Below are 23532 nucleotides of genomic sequence, written 5' to 3'. Positions count from 1 at the left end.
ATTATCAATAGTATTTATTGAGTGTGTGAAAAAGTAAGAGTTAATATACAATTCCTGCCCTCAAGGAGCTTGCAATCTAGCAAAGGAGACCAATACTATAATAAATTGCAAGTAGGGGAAATCAACAAAGGTTAAAGAAAAGAACATAAGAGCTGAGGAGGTGAGGACAGGGTGAATATCTAAGTGCTTAGAGGGCATGGGAGGGAAAATAGTGTGGGGAGATGAGATGAATTAGAGAAGACCTCCAGGAGGAGATATGACTTCAGAAAGACTTTGAATATGGAGAGAGCAGAGGTCTGTGGGACAGGATTGGTGAGGAAGTTCCAAGCATGAGGAACTTGCTTGGAAGGGGTGTGAGCAACAGGTATGAGTCACTGTGATTAGGTTGGTTTGAGAATAGTGAAGTGTATGAGCTAGGGTGTAGTGGGGGAGGAATGAGGATATTAGTGGGGAAAATGCTGATTGAAGACCTTAGAGTTAATCGCCTGGAGTTTCTGTTTGATGGGGAAGGGGCTGATGCAGTCAGAAGATGACAAGCCCTGGACCAGAGTAGTAATTTAAGTGTGGAGAAGAAGGGACAGATCCAGAAAATGGTGGAAAGGAAAAACTGGGAGGAGTTAATAAAAGAATCAATGTAAGTGTTAAAAGACAAGGAGGAGACAAAGATGGGTCAGGGAGGATGGTGGTTTTGTCAACTGAGATGGGAAAATTAGGAGGACGGAAGAACAGGAGTTTAGTTTTGGCCATCAATCAATAGAATTGATCAAGTCTGCCTGGTAAACTGTATTAAGAGCTTTTGTTAATACAATAGATGTAAATGAGCCCAAAAGAAAGCCCAGAGCCACCATTTTGACATTCGATAGCATAATGATAATAATAATAATGGCATTTATTAAGCACTTACTATGTGCAAAGCACAGTTCTAAGTGCTGGGGAGGTTACAAGGTGACCAGGTTGTCCCACGGGGGGCTCACAATCTTAATACCATTTTACAGATGAGATAACTGAGGCACAGAGAAGTTAAGTGACTTGCCCAAAGTCACACAGCTGACAAATGGTGGAGGCAGGATTTGAACCCATGACCTCTGACTCCAAAGCCTGGGCTCTTTCCACTGAGCCACGCTGCATCATCACGTGGCATTTATAATACTGAACCAGGGTAACAACACAGTGACAGTGGGGAAATGGGAGATTCACTGAAGTTTAGGGAAAGGGGAACAGCCAAAAAATTGATCCTTGGTAGCAAGCAAGTTCTCAGGAAGGAAAGTGATAAATAAGGAAAGTGATCGATACCAGATGACAGAAGTGGAAACCAGATTAACGTTTCTAGACAGAGTTCGATGAGACAGCAGCAGCTTCTAACATGGAAATTGAGGTGAACAAAGTCAGCTGGTGGCCACCCTGTGCCCCTGCTTGGGTGGTGGATGTGGGGATGGAGGAGGGAAAGGAAGAAATGGGGAAAATGCTATGTTGACTGAGATTTTTCAGAAGATGTGCTCAGAAGAGAAGGGCTTGTGGCTCAGCTTGGTATCTGTAGATCTTTCCCAGCAGGCTGTTATATACCTTTCCTACACATCCAGGTTTTATTAAATAACAAATAACTGGTTCATTGCCATGATTTAATGTTGTTAATCCTGCTCTCTTCTGCTCCTTGTTCTGGATCTCCACAGGACTGCCTGCCTTGGAGACTTTCCCCCTCTTTAAGCCACACCATCCCAACACCCACACACCGAAGAAAACAAGATTTGCTTTTAAATGGCTCAGTATCTAATATTTGTACAGCTGAATGTGGATCTGTTTCTGTTTTGTCCTGTTTGTTTGTCCAAGTTGTTGGTGGAAAAGTTTCCAGAGGGCAGAGACCAGGTCAGTATGACTCATTTTGAACAGCACCAGCCTAGTGCCCTGGGCATGAAGGTATTTCATAAATGCTGAGGAGTAAGATGGAGATGAAAATCACAGTGCAGCATTTTTCTGGCATAGTTAGGATGCTGTGAAGTCTCAAAGATGGGGCTTGAAGAAGACCATGTATCTGAGAAGTCCTCAGAGTCCCTACTTCTGAGGCAGAAGCTTAGCTCTTGCCTGTGGTGGAGAGAATGTCCTTGGGTCACAGACTCACTGGATGTGTCTGCATAGAGTACGTAGGCCTTTGTGAGAATTTTTCAGAAGGAAACATCATTTCTGCCTCAAGTTTCCAGAAGGAAGGCCAACATTAAGTGCTTATCAGAACCTCCAAAATAAAGCACCAAAACCCCATCAATGGAGCCCAAATTCACAAATTACTCTCCAAATCTGCCCCAAGAATACTCAATCAATCAATCGTATTTATTGAGCGCTTACTGTGTGCAGAGCACTGGACTAAGTGCTTGGGAAGTACAAGTTGGCAACACATAGAGACAGTCCCTACCCAACAGTGGGCTCACAGTCTAGAAGGGGGAGACAGAGAACAAAACCAAACATATTAACAAAATAAAATAAATAGAATATATATGTACAAGTAAAATAAATAAATAAATAAATAGAGTAATAAATATGTACAAACATATATACATATATACAGGTGCTGTGGGGAAGGGAAGGAGGTAAGATGGGGAGATGGAGAGGGGAACGAGGGGGAGAGGAAGGAGGGGGCTCAGTCTGGGAAGGCCTCCTACTCATGGCAGTCAGTCAATGGTATTTATTGAGCACTTATTGTGTTTAGAGCACTCTATGAAGCGCTTGGGAGAGTACAATATAACATTACAACAGATACATTCCCTTCCCACAACGAGCTTACAGTCTAGAGGGACAGACATTAATATAAACATTAAGACACTGACCTACTGATAAGATGCATCTCAAACTTTTCCAGTCATTCATAGTGTCATCCGTTAAATAAAGAGGCAACCTAGACCAGTACCCAGTTGGTCAGGGAGTCAATGACTATCAAGCAGCCCATGCTAAACTGTAAGCTCCTTGAGGACAGAGATCGTGTTTATTTGCCCAGGCACTTAGCACAGTGCTCTGCACAAAACAAGTGTTCGATTAATGCCACTGATCAGTTGATCCCTGGGGCTTATAACCCGGTACTGGTTTTTCCATCCCCAAACCATAGGAATCCCAGGGCCGTTTGTGTAGATGATATCAGACATTCAACCCATGACCCTCAAACACCTGCCCACTGTCAAGTGTGAAGTGAAAGCAAGATGGGTAATTTACCATAAAAAAATCCTTTCCAACCACTCAGTATCATTTTGCCTGGTTGAGTCGCTGCATCAATTCCCTGCTGTTCAGGACCATCTGCTTATGAGATTCTGTCACGCCCCGCCTCGAAGAGTAACAGCCGTATTTAAAGTGTTGTGATGCAAGAAGGTGAGAGCTCTGCTGCCTCACGCTTCTGTTTGTTTTCTAAATCCAACTCAGCCCCGACAATAACTTCTTCCTTCTGATGTGGAACTGATGGATAAGGACTGATGATAATTGTCTTTTTCAAAGCAATTCAAGGTAACTAATCAGAATAACGATGCCAGCAGCTGTGACTGCTAATGAAGTTAGAAACTGTCAAACTAAAGGTAATAATTGTCTTTAAAAAAAAACCCACAACAACACCGGCTAATTATCACAATCAGGGCATAATGGGCCCAATATTCCTTACCTAACACGGCATCAATCAGTCAATCAATTGTATTTATTGAGAGCTTACTGTGTGCAGAACGCTGTATAAGCACTTCGGTGAGCACAATATAACAATAAAACAAACACATTCCCTGCCCACAACGAGTTTACAGTCTAGAGGGGGAGACAGACATTGACATATTATGGATTTGTGCTTAAGTGCTCCGGGGCTGGGAGGGGGGGATGAATTAAGAGAGGAAGTCAGGAGGACGCAGAAGGGAGTGGAAGAAAAGGAAAAGAAGGCTTAAGGAAGGCCTCATGGAGGAGATGTGCCTTCAATAAGGCTTTGAAGGAGAGGGAGAGAAATTGTCTGTCGGATATGAAAAGGGAGGACATTCCAGGCCAGAGTCAGGATGTGGGCCAGAGGTCGGCAGCGAGATAGATGAGGTTGAGGTATAGTAAGTAGGCTGGCATTAGAGGAGCAAATTGTGCAGCCTGAGTTGTTGTAGGAGAGCAGCAGGGTAAGGTAGGAGGGGACAAGGTGAGTGAGTGCTTTAAAGCCAATGGTAAGGAGTTTCTGTTTGATGTGGAGGTGGATGAGCAACCACTTGGAGGTTCTTGAGGAGTGAGGAAACATGGACTGAACGTTTTTGTAGAAAAATGATCCGGGCAGCAGAGTGAAATATAGACTGGAGTGGGGAGAGATAGAAGGCAGAGAGGTCAGCAAGGAGGCTGATATAGTAATCAAGGCAGGATAGGATAAGTGCTTGGATTAACATGGTAGCAGTTTGGATGGAGGAGAAAGGATGGATTTTAGTGATGTTGTGGAGGTTGAACTGACAAGATTTAGTGATAGATTATTTGGGTTGAATGAGAGAGATGAGTCAAGGACAATGCCAAGGTTACGGACTTGTGAGATAGGAAGGATGGTGCTGTTGTCTACAGTAATGAGAAAGTCAGGGGAAGGACAGGGTTTGGGTGGGAAGACAAGGAGTTCTGTTTTTGACATGTTAAGTTTGAGGTGATGGCAGGACCTCCAAGTAGAGATGTCTTGAAGGCAGGAGGAAATGCAAGACTGCAAAGAGGGAGAGAGATCAGGGCTGGAGATATAGATATGGGAATCATTCATTCAGTCAAATTTATTGAGCACTTACTCTGTGCAGAGCACTGTACTAAGCGCTTGGGAAATAGAAGTTGGCAACATATAGAGACGGTCCCTACCCAACAGCGGGCTCACAGTCTAGAAGGGGGAGACAGACAACAAGACAAAACATATTAACAAAATAAATAGAATATGTACAAGTAAAATAAATAAATAGAGTAATAGAATATGTACAAGTAAAATAAATAAATAAATAGAGTAATAGTAGGATGCATGGAGGTGGTAGTTGAAGCCATGTGAGCGAATGAGTTCTCCAAGGGAGTGGGTTTAGATGGAGTATAGAAGGGGACCCACAGTGAAGCTTGAGGGACAACAAGGTTAGGGGTTGGGAGGCAGAGGAGGAGCTCGCAAAAGAAACTGAATGACCGGAGGGATTGGAGGAGAACCAGGAGAGGAGAGTGTTAGTGAAGCCGAGGTTGGATAATGTTTCCAGGAGAAGGGGTTGGTAGACAGGGCATGAATCTGAATTTTGTTTCAGTCAGGTTTAAAAGTTGAGAGGGCACTACCTGTGTTACAAATAGTCTTAGTACTTGTGCAAATCCATGATGAGGTTTAAGATGGGCAATACACTGTGGAAGGGAATCACTGTAACTAGGGACATGTCAGACACCATCCCTTATGAGGTGAATCCCTCATAATCCTGAGGACTTTCAAATAAAGTGTGCACTCCAACTGTTTATGTTCTAAATAATCCCTGCAGCTCCTGGGGGTAACAGTCTCACAGGCAAGTTCAAAACAATCTCATCTTGAAAATTTTCCCCAGTCCTAAGGGCTTTTCCAAGCTACAAGAGACAATGCCTCTGGCAACAAAAAGCCTGAAGAAAGATAGACCTGTGAGAATAGTTTTCAATTCTCATGAAAATTCTTACTTCCCCTCAGCCTAATTTCCTTCAAGACAGGGCCATTTTATTTCAGGCCTGGGTCTGGGAGAAGTATAGAAGCAGTGTGGTCTAGTAGAAAGAGCACACTCCTGGAAGTCAGAGAACGTGGGTTCTAATCCCGGCTCTGCCATTTGTCTGCTGTGTGATCTTGGACAAGTCAGTTTCTCTGAGCCTCAGTTTCCTCATCTGTGAAATGGGGATTAAATCATACTTCTTCCTACCTAGACTGTGAGTCCTATGGGGGACAAGGACTGTGTCCAACTTGATAGCCTTGTATCTACTCTAGTGCTTATAATAGTGCTTAGCACATAGTAAGCACTTAACAAATACTTTTCTAAAAAACGTAGTGGTTGCCCATTCACTTCTGCATCAAACAGATAGGCTTTAAAGCACTCAATCAGCTCACCCACCCTCATCTTTACCTTGCTGGTTTCCTACTACAACCCAGCCCACAAGCTTTGTTCCTCCAATGCCAATCTACTAACTGTACCTGGATAATAATTATGTGTGGTACTTTTAAGCACTTATTTTTAAATGCCAAGTGCATAGGCAATACAGAAGGGAGAGGGAGTCGGGGAAATGAGGGCTTAATCAGGGAAGACCTCTTGTTGGAGATGTGATTTAATTAAGGCTTTGAAGGTGGGGAGAGTGGTGGTCTGTAGCATAATGGAAGGGGAGGGAATTCCAGGCCAGAGAGAGGATGTGGGCAAGGGGTTGGTGAGACAGACAAGATCTGAGAAGCAGCGTGGCCCAGTGGAAAGAGTCTGGGCCTGGACATCAGAGGACCTGAGTTCTAATCACAGCTCTGCCACTTGCTTGCTGTGTGACTTTGAACAAGTCATCTAACTTCTCCGTGCCTAAGTTTCCTCACCTGTAAATAGGGATTCAATACCTGTTCTCCCTCCCACTTAGACTGTTAACCCCATGTGGGACAGGGACTGTGTTCAGCATATCTTGCACTTATCTCTAGGATTTAATCCCCATTTTATGGATGAGGAAACTGAGGCTCAGAGAGGTTAAGTGACTTGTCCAGGATCACACAGCAGGCAAATGGCAGAGCTGGGATTAAAACCCACACCCTCTGATTCCCAGGCCTGTGCTTTTGTCAGTAGGTCACATTGTTTCTCCAGGTTCTTGAGAAGTGAGGAAATTTAAACTGGACATTATTTTAGAAAAATGATCCAGATGGCAGAGTGTAGTAAGCACTGGAGTGAGCTTCAAAGTTTGGATGAAAAGATGAGGTGTTCTGTTTTGGACATGTTTAGTTTGAGGTGTCAGAGGAAAATCCAGATAGTGATGTCCTGAAAGCAGGAGGAGTACCTGCTTTCAAGTCATGCTACCAAGAAGTAGCATGACCTAGCAGAAAGAGTGTGGGCCTGGGAGTCAGAGGACCTGGGTTCTAATCCCTGCTCCACTACTTGCCTTCTGTGTGGCCTTGGGAAAGTCACTTGACTTCTCTATGCCTCGGGTTACTTCATCCATATAACGGGGATTAAGACTGTGAGCCCCATGTGGGACATGGACTGTGTCCAACCTGATTGTCTTGTACTTACCCCAGCGCTTAGTACAGTACCTGGCAGATAGTAAGTCATGGAGAAATGAAGTGACTTGCCCAAGGCTACACAGCTGACAAGTGGCAGAGCCAGGATTAGAACCCAAGCCCTTCTCATTCCCAGGCCCATTCTCTAGCCACTATAACATGCTGCTTGTCGTCAATGAGTCAGTGAGTTCTTCATGGAAGTGGGTGTAGATGTAGATGGGGACCAAGAACTGAGTCTTGAGGGACTCCCACAAATAGGGAATGGGAGGCAGAGGAGGAGCCTAAGAAGGAGATGGAGAGTGAGCCACCAGAGAGATAGGAGGAGAGCCAGGAGAGAACAATGTAATGGAAGCCAAGGTTGCATAAGTCAAGCCTCTAGTAATTCATTATGTGTGCCTGTCTGTGCAGTGTATTGAAACCCCTCTGGAACCTGTTCGAATTTGCAGTCTGCACAGCTTCCTGTTTATCACCCACTGAGCAAAGCAGTTTGTTTTGAACCTACTACCTTCATGCTTCAGTGGATGCCCACTGCCTCTATCTCGTCCCAGTGTTCACCCTGCCCACACCTGAAACTTCAAGCATGTCTCCTTTCAGCCTTAGTCTTTCCAGACTCAAGAGAGTTTTAGCTTTTCAGTCTAAGCTCATCTGGGAATTACTCCATACTCCAGATTACCTTGGTAACCTATCTATGTACTTTCCCCAAAGAGAGTCATAGGGAATAGGTGAAACTGAGGAGTAATTTTCTTCACGGAGCAACTGGCTCCAGATGTTCTAGGCCTCCCATTAGAGCAGAGTGGAGCGGAGCGACTTGGGCTAGGTTGGGCCAGGCCTGAGAAAGCTGGCTGGACATGGAGGGGATTTGAGTATGTCACTTTAGAAAATTGGAGCCAAGCACTGCTCTACTCCAGAAAAAGATGCCAACTGAGTTCAGAAGGGACAGCCCTTTATGTCAGTCGCTCCGTGTGGTGCCCGGCAAAAGTGTTTGAAACCCCTCACCTGAAAAATATGTTACTAGGCTGCCCTTGCTTCTATCAAATTTGCCTCTTCTGTTTGGAGGACAATAATATCAATAATCCCAGTAATTTCAACAGGTGTTAGCCTTCTTAGCTTGCTACCCAAATTTTCACTCACTGGGGATCATCTCCTACTCCCTGACTAGTAGACTAGTACCTTGAAATGAGCAGTCTGTTTTGGTGGTTTAGCATTTGTGGGCCCCAATAACTGAATGACTGATCTCTACCCAGCTGCAGCTGATTTTGACTTGGCAGCATCAGCTAAGCTCTCCCTCTGGGCAAGGCTTCAGGACAGGCTTCCCTCCAGGCTCACATCTCCTCCTGCCTTCAGTACATCTCCATCTGGATGTCCGCCCACCATCTAAAACTCAACATGTCCAAGACTGAACTCCTTGTCTTCCCTCCCAAACCCTGCCCTCTCCCTGACTTTCCCATCACTGTTGACAGCACTACCATCCTTCCCGTCTCACAAGCCCACAACCTTGGTGTCATCCTCGACTCCGCTCTCTCATTCACCCCTCACATCCAATCCATCAGCAAAACCTGCCGGTCTCAGCTCCACAACGTTGCCAAGATCCGCCCTGTCCTCTCCATCCAAACCGCTACCCTGCTCGTTCAAGCTCTCATCCTATTCCATCTGGATTACTGCATCAGCCTCCTCTCCAATCTCTCATCCTCTTGTCTCTTCCCACTTCAGTCCACACTTCATGCCGCTGCCCGGATCGTCTTTGTCCAGAAACGCTCTGGGCATGTTACTCCCCTCCTCAAAAATCTCCAGTGGCTACCAATCAACCTACACATCAGACAAAAACTCCTCACCCTCGGCTTCAAGGCTCTCCATCACCTCGCCCCCTCCTACCTCACCTCCCTTCTCTCCTTCTACAGCCCAGCCCGCACCCTCCACTCCTCTGCCGCTAATCTCCTCACTGTGCCTTGTTCTCGCCTGTCCCGCCATCGACCCCCGGCCCACGTCATCTCCCTGGCCTGGAATGCCCTCCCTCCGCACATCCGCCAAGCTAGCTCTCTTCCTCCCTTCGAAGCCCTACTGAGAGCCCACCTCCTCCAGGAGGCCTTCCCAGCCTGAGCCTGCTCTTTCCTCTCCCCCTCCTCCCCCTCCCCATCCCCCCGCCTTACCTCCTTCCCCTCCCCACAGCACCTGTATATTTGTATATATGTTTGTACATATTTATTACTCTATTTATTTATTTATTTTATTTGTACATATTTATTCTATTTATTTTATTTTGTTAATACGTTTTGTTTTGTTCTCTGTCTCCCCCTTCTAGACTGTGAGCCCGCTGTTGGGTAGGGACCGTCTCTATATGTTGCCAACTTGTACTTCCCAAGCGCTTAGTACAGTGCTCTGCACACAATAAGTGCTCAATAAATACGATTGAATGAATGAATGAATGACACAGGTCCAGGCCTTCACTAGGCTGACTGCTACCATGAGCTGTTGTTCTTCTGGCTGAGATTCCTAGGAGATGTAGCACATTCTGGAAAGTTGCTCCCACAGCTGGGCAGCCTTCTCCTTCCTTTCCCCAATCCTTCCACCCCAATCCTGAGAAGTTCTGTCCCTACTGGACCTGCAACTGGTAAGTGGATGGGGAACCACCTTTGACCAAGGGGAGACGGGGGAAGGAAAGAAAGCAGTGACAAAAGGGGGGAAACAGTTTACTGACTGGAAGACAGCTTCATCAGCATTGAAGAAAGGGACAGTCATGGGCTCCTGGGGACTGAACAAAGCAATTTCCTCTTCTGGAACTTTGCTTACCAGGCCAGTTTCCTTTTCATTTAGTGTTTACAGGGAGGAAACATTATGATAGTGTATGAACAGCCTGTAAAATGTGTCACATTAATGCTGATAAGCTGCACTCTTGACTACTAAACTTCTTGCTTGATTAAGTTCAAACTGGCCTGGAAGAGAAAGATCTGAATCTATTTCCAAGGGTAATTGCCTCCACCACTCAAATCTCTACTGGGGGTGATTAGACAACTTTGACTGAGTTCCCTTGGGGGCTACAAAAAGTGCTTTGGATCCCTGTGGTAAGAGAAACCAAAATGATGGTTTTACTTCAGTTGAGCGAAATGAGGAGGTGAACGGACATCCCTCAAAGCCCCAAACTCCACTCCTAGGGATGCCTGAGAATCGTACTTGCCACCCACCCTGCCATTCTCTTCTCTGCTATCATACCATGGGCACTGCATCATGGAATAAAGAGTGGAGCAGGACCTTGAGGTCCAGTAGCACTACCGACCCTCACCTAAAGGCTTGGAGGAACTTGGTCCTCAGAGCTCAGCACTCTGGTCAATTCTTAGGCCACAAATAGGATTCCACTGTCCATTTTCCAGATGGAGAAAGTGAAGTCCAGAAAACCTGGATGACTTCTTGGAGGTTGTCATAAGCAGGAACATGCCAAGCCCAAGAAAGAGTTCCACATTAGCCCTGGGGCCAGTGGCTTGACAATACAGTCAGTTTCTAGGAGGCATTCTTAATCATAATGCAATTCTAAAGAAACTGTGAGTGGATCTGAATCTGGACATTATGGAAGTCAGATTGAGAGCTGAGTTTGGGATATGATCTCGTGTGATTCCTGCCTCTCTCCCTGCATACCCAATAGTGATTCTCTGAGACCAGAGAGTCTGGCTCCCTGAGTAGATTAGATTAGTGCTAATGGGGATTTGGAGCAGACTCATCCAGGCGTGGAGGGAGAAGGGAGGATTTGGCTGCTCTGTGGAATGGGCTGATAGAGCAACTAGATTGTAATATTTGACAATAATAATAATAATAATGGCATTTATTAAGTGTTTACTATGTGCAAAGCACTGTTCTAAGCACTGGGGAGGTTACAAGGTGATCAGGTTGTCCCACGGGGGGCTCACAGTCTTAATCCCCATTTTACAGATGAGGTAACTGAGGCACAGAGAAGTTAAGTGACTTACCCAAAGTGACACAGCCGACAAATGGCGGTGCCGGGATTTGAACCCATGGCCTCTGACTCCAAAGCCTGGTCTTTATCCACTGAGCCACGAGATTTTGAATTCAGATTCTGTCCAGTGTACTTCACTCCTCCCTTTCTTCAGGCTAGGAAAACTCTGTGCATCCTGGGCACACCTCACCAGAAGACCCAGGACCAAAGATTCTCCCTGTTGACATTGTCAAGATACTCCTCCTTTTTCAACCTGTTTTTTCTAGTCCCTAAGAGCCACTGCAGCCAATCAATCAATGGTATTTTTTGAGCACTTACTGTGTGAGAGCACTATATTAAGCATTTAGGAGTCTACAGAGTTGGTAGACCCTTTCCCTGCCCACAACAAGCTTGAAGTCAAGAGAAGGAGACAGATATTAATATAAATAAATGATGGATATATACATAAGTGTTGTGGGGTTGAGGGAGGGGTTGGAGGAGTTGGAGAAGATGAAATGAGGACTTAGTCAGGGAAGGCCTCTTGGAGATGTGCTTCTAATAAGGCTTTGAAGATGGAGAGAGTGAATGAGTTCTCCAAGGGGGTGGACCAGACCTGAGCCTTGAGGGACTCCCACAGTCAGTCAGTCATATTTATTGAGTCCTTACTATGTGCAAAACACTGTACTAAGCACTTGGGAGAGTACAATATAACAATAAACAGGCACATTCCCTGCCCACAATAAGCTTACAATCTAGAGGGGCAGAGGAAGAACCTATGAGAGAGACTGAGAATGAACAGTCAGAGAGATAGGAGGAGAACCAAGAAAGGACAGTGTCAGTGAATCCAAGGTTGGATAATGTTTCCAGAGGAAGGGGGTGGTCCACAGTGTCAAAGGCAGCTAAGTAGTCAAGGAGGATTAGGATGGAGTATTGACCTTTGTGTATAGCAAGTAGGAGATCATTGGTGACCTTTGAGAAGCAGTTTTGGTGATGTGAAGGGGGTGGAGCCAGATTGGAGGGGGTCAAGGAGAGAATTCGAGGAGAGGAAATGGAGGTACTGGGTGTAAAAAACTCACTCAAGGAGTTTGGAAAGGAATGGTATGTGCAAGATGAGGTGATAACTGGAGGGAGCTGTGGGTTCAAGGGAGGATTTTTTTTAATGATAGGGGAAACATGAGCTGAATGCCAGTTTATGTTGGGTTGTTTTAAACAGGATAGGTTGCCAGTGGATTCTATCCTAGTTTGAGGGAGAGCTTCTAGGAGCCCTTTCCCTCCCTTCCCCCCGCCCCCCCACCCCATTCCTCCATCTCCCTCTCCCCATCTATCTCCCTTTCCCTTCTTTTCTCCTTCTCCAAGGAAGAATTTCCTACCAGTAAAGGGCTTAGACAGAAATGGTAGCTATGCTTCTTCTGCAGGCTTTTATGAATTGGAGATTTACATCTAGCTGAGAGTTTAAATATGGTCTTACCTGAAGGCAGGAGCATATATTAGATACCTCTCAAAGTTCTTTCCAGTTCCATAATTCTGATTCACTCTGGTCAAAAATCTCTGGGCCAATCTAGGGTATCATTTTTCTACCTACCTATTCAACTTTCAAATAACCTCATAGAAGAAAAGGAAATTATTAACAGTTGGAACTGACTAAAAGTGACTTCCAGGGGTCTAATTGTCTGTATTATTGTGGGGACAGAGGAAATACCACTTCTGCTACAGACACTTTCTATGATACTTGTTCCTGTAAAACATTTCTCACTAGGAAGTGTTCTATCATTAGCTATCAAGTGCTGAGCAGCCATTTTTACAGCAGGTGTTAGGTGTCAGAATCTCCAGCCCTGACCTCTCTCTTTCTCTGCAGTCTTTTATTCCCTCCTGCCTTCAGGATATCCCTAACTCGGATATCCCTCTGACACCTCAAACTTAGCGTGCCCAAAAGAGAACTCCTCATCTTCCCACCCAAACTCTATCCTCCCCATGTTTTTCCCATAACTGTGGACAGCACTACCATCCTTCCCGTCTCACAAGCCCATATCCTCAGCACTATCCTTGATTCATCCCTCTTATTCAAACCACATATTCACTCTGTCACTAAATTCTGTCAGTTCAACATTCACAACATAGCTAAAATCAGTTTCTCTCCATCCAAACTGCTACTGTAATGATCCAAGCACTTACCCTATCCCACCTGGACTACTGCATCAGCCTACTTGCTACCTCCCTGTATCTTGTCTCTCCTCACTCCAATCCATACTTCACTCTGGTGCCTGGATAACTTTTCTAAAATAACATTCAGTTCACATCTCCCCACTTCTCAAGATCCTCCAGTGCTTGTCTACCCACCTCTGCATCAGACATTCCTTACCATAGATTTTAAAGCACTCAATCACTTTGCCCCCTCCTACCTTAGCTCACTGCTCTCCTACTACAACCTAGCCCTCAAACTTTGCTCCTCCAATGCCAATCTACTTACTGTACCTCAGTCTTGTCTATCAGATCACCAACCCCTTTCCCATGTCCTGCCTCTGGCCTGGAACTCCCTCCTGCTCCATGTCCAATGGACCACCACTCTCCCCACTTTCAAAGCCTTATGAATAATGATGATATTTGTTAAGCATTTGCTATGTGTCAAGCACTGTTCTAAGCACTGGGGTACATACAATGTAATCAGGTTGTCCCACGTGGGGTTTGGGTGGAAAGAGAAGGAGCTCTGGTTTGGACATGTTAAGTTTGAGGTGATGGGAAGACATCATGTAGAGATGTTTTGAAGGCAGGAGGAGATACGAGACTGGAGAGAGGGAGAGAAATCAGGGCTGGAGGTGTAGATTTGGGTATCATCCACATAGAGGTGGTAGTTGAAGCCATGGAGAGGATGGAGTCTGTGAAGCCAAGGTTGGATAGCATGTTGAGAAGAAGAGGATAGTCTACAGTATCAAAGGCAGCTGAGAGGTCGAGGAGGATTAGGATAGAGTAGGAGCTGTTGGATTTGGCAAGAAGGAGGTCATTGGTGACCTCTGAGAGGGCAGGTTTGGTGGAGTGTAGGGGACGGAAGCCAGATTGGAGGGGGTCTAGGAGAGAGTTGGAGTTGAGGAATTCAAGGTAGCGAGTGTAGACAACTCGTTCTAGGAGTTTGAAAAGGAAGGGTAGGAGAGAGATAGGGTGATAACTAGAAGGGGCAGTGGGGTTTTTTTTAGGATGGGGGAGACATGGGCATGGTTGAAGGCAGAGGGGAAGGAACCAGTGGAGAGTGAGAGGTTGAAGATGGAAGTTAAGGAGGGGAGGAGGGAAGTGGTGAGAGTTTTCATAAGATGAGAGGGAATGGGGTCTGAAGCACAGGGGGATGGGGTGGCACTTGAGAGGAGGGAGGAGATCTCCTCTGAAGATAAATGTAATTAGGTTAGACAAAGTCTCTGACCCACATGGGGATCACAGTCAGAGTAGGAGGGAGAACAGGTAACAAATCCCCATTTTGCAGATGAAGGAACTGAAGCACAGAGAAGTTGTGACTTGCCCAAGGTCACACAGCAGACAAGTGACAGAGATGGAATTAGAACCCAGGTTCTCTGACTCCCAGGCCTGTGCTCTTTCTACTAGGCCATGCTGCTTCTAAAGCAGCATGGGGTGCTGTAATGAAACAGGATATCCAACTGTGCTTGGGTGGATTTTCAAACTGCTTGGGTGGATCATCAAGATGAACTTGTTGAAGACATAGTGGTGTGTGAGGGGTGACCAGTTCTGTGTCTGCATAGGGTGGTTTAGTCCTGCTGTTTGTTGCCAGCCTCTGGGGTTCCCAATGTTCATTTCATTTTTCCCAGGAAGGGGAAAGTGGTAAATTTCTCCTACAATAGTCATGTTTTTCAGAGGAAAATGTTTACATGAACATAATTTATCTTTTGATTGGTCATGTTGTGTAGTGGAAAGTGCATGGAGTGGTTAGGACTTGGGAGTTCTGGAGTCTAGTCCCAACTCTGCCCCTAGACTGTTATATGGCCTTGAGCAAGTCATTTATCCTCTCTGGGCCTCATCTGTGAAATGGGCATAATAATACCTACCTCTCCCTTCCTCAAGGGAGATTGTAAGGATAAAAATGAAATAATGGATGACAAAGCACTCTGGAAAAATGAAAGTGCTAAAATTATACACACACACGTACACACACACACACAAACACACACACACACACACACACACATATATTCTCGACCTTAGCATATCTTCTCATCAGTAATGTCATCTCAAATACGTCATCTCAGTATCTCCCTCTCTATAATCATATTTTGGGTACAGTCAGTCAATCAATCAATGAAATTTATTGAGTGCTAACTGTGTGTACAGCACTATACTAAGTGCTTGGGAGAGTTCTATATAATAGAGTTGGTAGATACGTTCCCTGCCCACAATGAGCATACCGTTTGGAAGCAGAGACAGACAATATAAATAAATCAATTATGGATATGTACAAAAATGCTATAGGGTGCGAATGCCATATCTTTGGGCTTTGCCTCAGCCAGTACCCTGATCATCTGGGGACCCAAATCACCTCTAGGCAGATATTCCCCATAAGGGAGTATGTGTAGTAGTTTTAAAAGGAGGCATTTTCTGCTCACCTTTCTGATCTGAAAGAATCAATGTCTCCATGCTCAACAGGCCTCCCTCCCAAGGAATTCTCATATAAGTGAACTGGCAAAATGTCTTCGGGATAAAATAATGATTTTAGATCCAGACACATTTAAATTTTCTAGCAAAGATGATCTTCATGCATAAGTTAAAACAGGAGTTGTAAGCTGTGTCCAGAAATTTGAACGAATTCTCCTCCTTCCCTGGGCTAATCCTAATGAAGTCCAGCACTCTAAAAATCAAGCACTAGCAGAGCACTGTACTAAGTGCTTGGGAGAGTAGTCCCAATGTATCAGTAGTTGTGCATGTTTCTTAGAGAACGAGAGTCACAGAGAACTTTCAAGGGGCTAGCAGAGGTGAGAGGAGCTGGGCAAACTGAGCTGTATGAATGGAGTGAGCTGGCCTCCTTTGCAGCTTGGGCTCTTCTCCTTTAAACTTTTTCTCCCTCTTTTTTCCCTCCCCTCTCTCTTCCCTCCTGCTTATAAGGGATGCTGGGGGTGCTGAAAGGGGGGCAAGAAAAGTAAGGGGGAGGGTAAGGGGGTAAAGGGAAGACTTGGCAGTCCTCTTCAAGGTGGCAAGATGTAAAAAGCTGAGACCCTGCTTCGGTTCAGCAAAAACTGGCTGGAGGTTGGGCTGCTGGATTCTTCAGCTGGCTAACTGAACTCCTCACCCTGGGCTTCAAGGCTCTCCATCACCTCGCCCCCTCCTACCTCACCTCCCTTCTCTCCTTCTACTGCCCAGCCCGCACCCTCCGCTCCTCCACCACTAATCTCCTCACTGTACCTCGCTCTCGCCTGTCCCGCCATCGACCCCCGACCCACGTCATCCCCCGGGCCTGGAATGCCCTCCCTCTGCCCATCCGCCAAGCTAGCTCTCTTCCTCCCTTCAAGGCCCTGCTGAGAGCTCACCTCCTCCAGGAGGCCTTCCCAGACTGAGCCCCTTCTTTCCTCTCCCCCTCGTCCCCCTCTCCATCCCCCCGTCTTACCTCCCTCCCTTCCCCACAGCACCTGTATATATGTATATATGGTTGTACATATTTATTACTCTATTTATTTATTTATTTATTTTACTTGTACATTTCTATCCTACTTATTTTATTTTGTTGGTATGTTTGGTTCTGTTCTCTGTCTCCCCCTTTTAGACTGTGAGCCCACTGTTGGGTAGGGACTGTCTCTATGTGATGCCAATTTGTACTTCCCAAGCGCTTAGTACAGTGCTCTGCACATAGTAAGCGCTCAATAAATACGATTGATTGATTGATTGATTGATATTGCCAGTTAATTAGCCTGTTTGGCTAAGACACAAATGCCATTCCTCTCAGTGAGAGGATCTGTGCTCCTAAACTCTAATAGCTGAATGGTAATCTGTGTTTTTTACTTTATTGCTCTAATTGATTTTTGCTTTTGATCTAGAGGCTTTGAATCCAAGCATATACTTGTGACTGGTCTGTTCTTGGACCAGTATGGGTTATCCTCATTTGGGCTATTCTTCTTCTTCCCTGAAGTCAGAGAAAATGATGTTCTCATTTTTGGAACTATCTGTATAGTTTAGGAAAATCAGCTCCTCTCTCATTGGTTTCAGACATAGTCGCCACCCACACATCTTGCTACCCAACTTTGAGAACATATTTATTTCTGGAGAAGTTTGATTGAGGCTAAATGCCCCAGAATGCATAATTCTGAACACTAATAATGGAGTGAATATGAATTACTGAAGACACCTCTGAGGTATAACTCTCATATAGGTTCTCACCAAAGTCACCTTTATATAGCCAAGAACAGGATAGCTAATTTTTTTTCTACTTATGTGTATTCAAATTATACAGGAGAGTTCTTGTAATTTCCACTTGAAAAAAAGAATCTTCCAATTTATTTTGTCTTTCAGACCCTGGGCATAATCTATTCACAAAATTTAAATTATCTTAAGGCAGTGGTTTGCTGAGACCATCTCTTGGCCTTGTATTAATTTGCAGGCCAAGCTACTGCTCCATTAAATTGGGGACGATTCTGAGACAATGACTAAGGGGTGAGATGAGATGAGATGATAGCCGCCACTCTATGGCTTGAACAGACAGCATGGATAGGAGCAGCAGGAAGTGGGGCCGGATAACTAAAGGAGGGCGCTTTACCTAAAAAGTGGAAAAAATAGCAGTCAATGTGTAAAAACCAGGGCTCATTTCCAAAAAAAACAAAAAACCCAAAAATGCTTTTTTGTGGCACATCTGATTCAACTTCATTTCTGGGATGGACGAAAAGACTAGCAGTGTCCTTGGGGATCTGCCAAAACCCATTGGTTTTGGTCCCTGCAGACCTAGATTTTGGAACAGGTGATTCTCTTCCCCAGTGGGAAGATGAGGCACACCCAGACAACTCAACACATGTAGCCCTTGTTCCATCATCCTCTTTACTAGGAAGGGTACAGTCCACTACTCTTTATGCTTAGTTCAGAGCTCCAACCAGAACCCCGAGATACTGCTGGGTGTTGGGAGTCATCAGAGGATATATTCACTCACAAACCTAAGATAAAAATATTTCACTGAGCCCCAGTAGGATGGCTGGGCCTCCCACCCCAGTCAATAGCTAAACAAAATAGCACAGTGATGATGATGGTGGCATCTGTTAAGTGCATACTATGTGCATGGCACTGTACTAAACTCTGGGATGGATACAAGCAAATAGGGTTGGACACAGTCCCTGTCCCACATGGGGCTCACAGTCTCAATCCCCATTTTACAGATGAGGGAACTGAGGACCAGAGAAGTGAAGTGACTTGCCCAAGGTCATGCAGCAGGCAAGTGGTGGAGCTGGGATTAGAACCCATGACCTTCTGACTCCTGGGCCCGTGCTCTATCTACTACGCCATACTGATAATGCTCTGCATACAGTAAACGCTCAATAAATATGATTGAATAATAACATGATCCCTAGTTTGAGTGGTTTGTCTTGTCTAATACTGCCAAGTCATTTCTGTTTGAGTGGTTAGGGAAGGCAAAAAAGCCCAGTTGCCCAATTGACAAAAAGCTTAGGCCACGAAAGTAAGGCAAGAACACAGATAAAAGAAATGTAAATCCCAGAATGATCCAAGGATACATATGTGCTGAAGGGGTTCTGGACAGATGGAGTAACCACAGTCAGAAAGCATTTGTATAGGCAGGGAGAGGGAATTCTAAAGAGTAACAGGAAATGGGAAACAAATATGAGGAATGAGTGGACACTTCCTTTGGTCTTTGTAGTTTCCCCGTTCACTGGTGCCCTCACTGCTCCCCCCACCCCTCAGTCTCAGTCCTGTGATTCTGTGCATTAGGGAGGTAGTATGAACACAGTGATTAACAGTGTCAGGCAAGCAGAGTTGCCCTACTCTACATCAAACTTCCCCTCTCCCCCAGCCTGGTCTGGCCCAGCATGGAAGGCCTCTGACTGAGTTTCATATCATGGCTTTGTTCCCAGTGAGACATCTGCGGTCTGTAGTTTTAGCTAAATGTTTCGGTGTCATGAAGAGCTTATTTGATCAACTAGATCAAAGAAAATCCCATGCTGAGATGCCGATGAGTGTCTTCGTTGTTACAGCTGTTTTAACTTGAAATATTTTTGCAAAGGCTGGTTCCCAACCCATGTGTTACAAATATCTTGTCAATCCCCTTTTATCTTTCATCTGTCCCTGAGAACTCTTCCATAACTCAGCAGCAGGAAAGTTGTACAAATCCAATAGAAAAATATTCAGAAGGAAAAAAAAGAAATCAAGGGAGATCACACGGGCAATAAACTGGACAGCGTGGGTAAGGAAAATAAACATCTGGTCTGGCCATTTCACACCTATCCCACTCAGACCTCACTGGAAACAGGGAGACTGCCCACAGCAGTGATTAAACCCAGAGAAGCATTATTGTCTGAGAAGACAGCGGAATTAGTATCTGCCTGAGAAGCCCCAGTGGGTGAAAGACTGTGCCGCACGGATTTCCTGAAAGGGAATGTGATGTATAATAATCTCAGGAGCCTATACAACCATCATCTCCATCCTGGGCTGGTATGAGTGGTTGGTAAAGCCACGAGGAGACAATGACTTCTGATTCAGACACAAGCCAAGTTGCTGGATGTGGGGAAGGGTTTTCTACTGGGTCTCCACCCAGTGCCATCTAAAATAGTAAATCAGTCTGACTCAGATCAGGCTTTTGGGTTTGGATCTAGCGTGAGGCTACCGACAGGATCAACAGGACTGGTTTTGCTGGGGCAGCAGTATGCTGGGTTCCTCTAGATTTTATACTTGTTGTGGGCAGGGATGTGTCTGTTAATAATAATAATACTAATGTTGGTATTTGTTAAGCACTTACTATGTGCCAAGCACTGTTCTAAGCACTGGGGTAGATACAAGGTGATCAGGTTGTCCCACCTGGGGCTCACAGTCTTGATCCCCATTTTACAGATGAGGTAACTGAGGCACAGAGAAGTTAAGTGACTTGCCCAAAGTCACACAGCTGACAAGTGGCAGATCCAGGATTAGAACCCATGACCTCCGTTACATTGTGTTGTACTCTCCCAAGAGTTTAGAACAGTGCCCTGCTTACAGTAAGCATTCAATAAATATGACTGACTGATGGATTGATACAGACACCTGTGCAGAGGAGCTCCTGGAAAGGAGTGGGAGAGCAGGTCTGTGATGGGGAGGCTAAAGCAAGGCTTGCCCACTTTAGACTCTCCCTACCCGAATAGGCTCTTCCACCTCTGGAAGAAGGAACTAGGTCACTGAAGCCTAGGAGGAGAGGCTGCTAGACTATAAGCTCCTTGAGGTCAGGGATCATGTCTTCTAACTCTATTAGATTGTATTCTCCCAAGTGCTTAGCAGAGTACTCTGGCATATAGTGGGTGATAAGTATTGTTGATTGAGAGCTCCAGAGACCACAGGAAGATTAGGCTCTCTGCCATAGTCAGTTCAGATTCCACCTACAAGCAGATGCCTATCCCCACCCTTCCCCTTCCTGAAAAAGGTCTAGGGGGCACTGGTGAATGCTCTGGGATGGTTAGCAATACACTGCCAAACAACCATAGTTCGAATGTTCTGTCCGTACAGTTTCATTTTCAATTAAATAGCATAATGTGTTACACCCCTGCCTACCTATTTTCTCACTGCATTCGTGGCCCCAATGGAAACATAACTGGCAGCAATGAGAGAGTGTGAGAGGTGCTATGCAAATTGCTAGCACAGCCCTGACAGAGCATGGCCTAGTGGAAAGAGCTCAGGCCTGGGAGACCGGAGGACATGGGTTCTAATTCCAGCTCTGCAACTTGCCTGCTGTGTCCTTAGGCAAATCACTTAACTTCTCTGTGCCTCACTTTCCTCATATATGAAATAATAATAGTAATAATAATGATGGCATTTGTTAAGCCCTTACTATGTGCAAAGCACTGTTCTAAGTGCTGGGGATTCAATACTTATTCTCCCTCCCCCTTAGACTGTGAGTCCTATGTGGAAAAGTGACTGTGCCTGATCTGATTATGTTGTATCCACAACAGTGCTTGAACATAGTAAGTTCTTAACACACGGAACTATTTTTTTCCCCAAAAAGTATAATCTTCTTTCCAAGTTCTCAGCCTTGCAACCTCAGGAATTATGCTTACCCATCATTTCTGTTGGGAGACTTTGTCTTCATCATCATAGCTACCTATTCTGAAAGGGTTTCTATTTGGCATGAAGGGGGTTGCGTGGACAGGTCCTGAGACTGAACCAGCCACATGACGTGACTGAACAATCTCAGCTGCGGTGCGGGTGCTGACAGTGGCTGAGCTGTGTTTAATTCCATCCTCTGGTTCTGCGGTTTGGTTACTGTAGTGATGCCACTTGGCACATCCTTTCTCTGCCACTCTAGTGTATTTATTCACCCAGTATTCTTTTTATAGAATTCATTATGCAAAAATCATTTTCTAATGTTATTAGTTTTTAGTGTGACCCCATGGAAGGAGCACAAGACTAGGTGTCAGGAGACCTGGATTGGTGTCCCAGCTCTGCCACTGGACTTCTGTGTGACCTTGGATAATTCACTTAACCTCTCTGGACCTCAGTTTCCTCAGGTGAGAGAGATAGTGAGCCCAGTGGGAGACAGGGACTGTGTTCCATCTAAAATCCTTCCATCTTCCCCAGTGCTTAGCACATCAATCAAGCAATGGTATTTACTGAGTACTTATTGTGTGAAGAGCACTGTGCTAAGTGCCTGGGAGAGTAAAAGAACATTAGGTGACATGATCCCCACCCTCAAGGAATTTATAATCTAACAGCTTCCCCTCCTAGGCTTCAATGACCTAGTTCCCTAGCCCTGAAGTAGAAGATCCTATTCAATCAGAGTGGGTTCCTTGCTTCCTCCCCACAACTCTTGCTGATAACTTCTAACACAGACATAACACAAGTGAATATATAAATCAATAACATGAAAAAGATACACAAGTGGTTGTATGCTGGTTGAGGTGGTTGAAGTGATGGCTTGACTGAAAAGCAGCATGGCCCAGTGGAAAGAACACAGGCCTGGCAGTAAGAGGACCTGTGTTCTAATCCCAGCTCTGCTGTGTCTGCTGTGTGATCTTGGGCAAGTCATTTAACTATTCTGATCCCCAGTTACTTCATCTGTAAAATCAGACTAAATTCTACTCCCTCCTACTTAGACTGTGAGCCCCATGTGGAACAAGGACTATTTTGTACCTACCCCAACTCTAAGAACAGTGCTTAGCACATGGTAAGTGCTTAACAAGTACCATTATTATTAACTAATCATTATTAATTCATAATAATGTGGGGTAGATTTTTTTAGGAGGCTTTGAAGTTTGCTTAACCTGAAGAGCAAGAGACAGATGCACCCCCTCCCACCATCACCACCAGACAGAGACCCCAGGGATGTCCAGAGGGCAGAAACAGAATCCTAGGGCAGGAATGGGGCCTCAGACATCATCTCTCCTCCCTTTTCCTGCCTCCAGGCCAACTCCTCCCCAAACAACCCTGCCCTTTGACATGGCTGTCCAGCTCTTCCCACACTCTAGACATGGACAAACAGAGTCCCTGTCCTGCCTTCCGTGCCCAGTCCTGGCGTCACTTCCCAACCCTGGAAGGTAAAAACAGAAAGAATGAAAGCATCTCAAGAGAGGATCCATAGTCTGGGCCTCATCCATCAGCACTGCTTTCCTTGGATTTAGAAAAGCATCTGTCCACTGCCATGTTCATTAACCCTCCCGGCTCCACCGCTGAACTCTGGGCTGGAGTACACCGTGCAGCCATGAAAATTCAGTCCTCCCCTTCGAGAAGAATCTCAAATTAAATTTTCATCCTCCTTGATAGCATTTAATTTTTTCAACCTATCAGTGCTTCCCAGGCAGCAAGCTGTCAGGCTGAGCAGGATTTTCATATTCATGCAGTCATTTGTATTCTGGGGCATAGTTTGCACAGGGTTTGGGTTTCTTTGCTCCTGTAATTACTTCACCGGATAATCTGAATCCCCTCCTTTTCCTAAACAGTGGGAGCAATGGAAGATGAGTGGGGTCAGGGCTGGGGGCTTGTGGGGGACGGTGAGGGAAGATGCAAACCAAAGTCAGTTTTCATATCCTTGGAGTCACACACTTTGTTCACACGAGGCCAACTGCAGGGTTCCGTGGATCCATGTTTTAACCATTCAACTGTTGCAACCCCATTTTCAACCTCAATGCACTGTGCCTTGGCCACTGGTGAGATTATCGTATCAGAACCTGGTTTCCAGTCAGCCTTCTCAGATGCACAGAAACCAGTCCAAATATTTGTTGATGATGATGAGGGCTTTCAGATACAAGGAAACCAGTTCAAAACATCATCTCCT

The sequence above is a fragment of the Tachyglossus aculeatus genome, chromosome X1, assembly GCF_015852505.1.
Source record: "Tachyglossus aculeatus isolate mTacAcu1 chromosome X1, mTacAcu1.pri, whole genome shotgun sequence".
Classification (NCBI taxonomy): Eukaryota; Metazoa; Chordata; class Mammalia; order Monotremata; family Tachyglossidae; genus Tachyglossus; species Tachyglossus aculeatus.
This window is presented reverse-complemented; position numbering follows the sequence as displayed.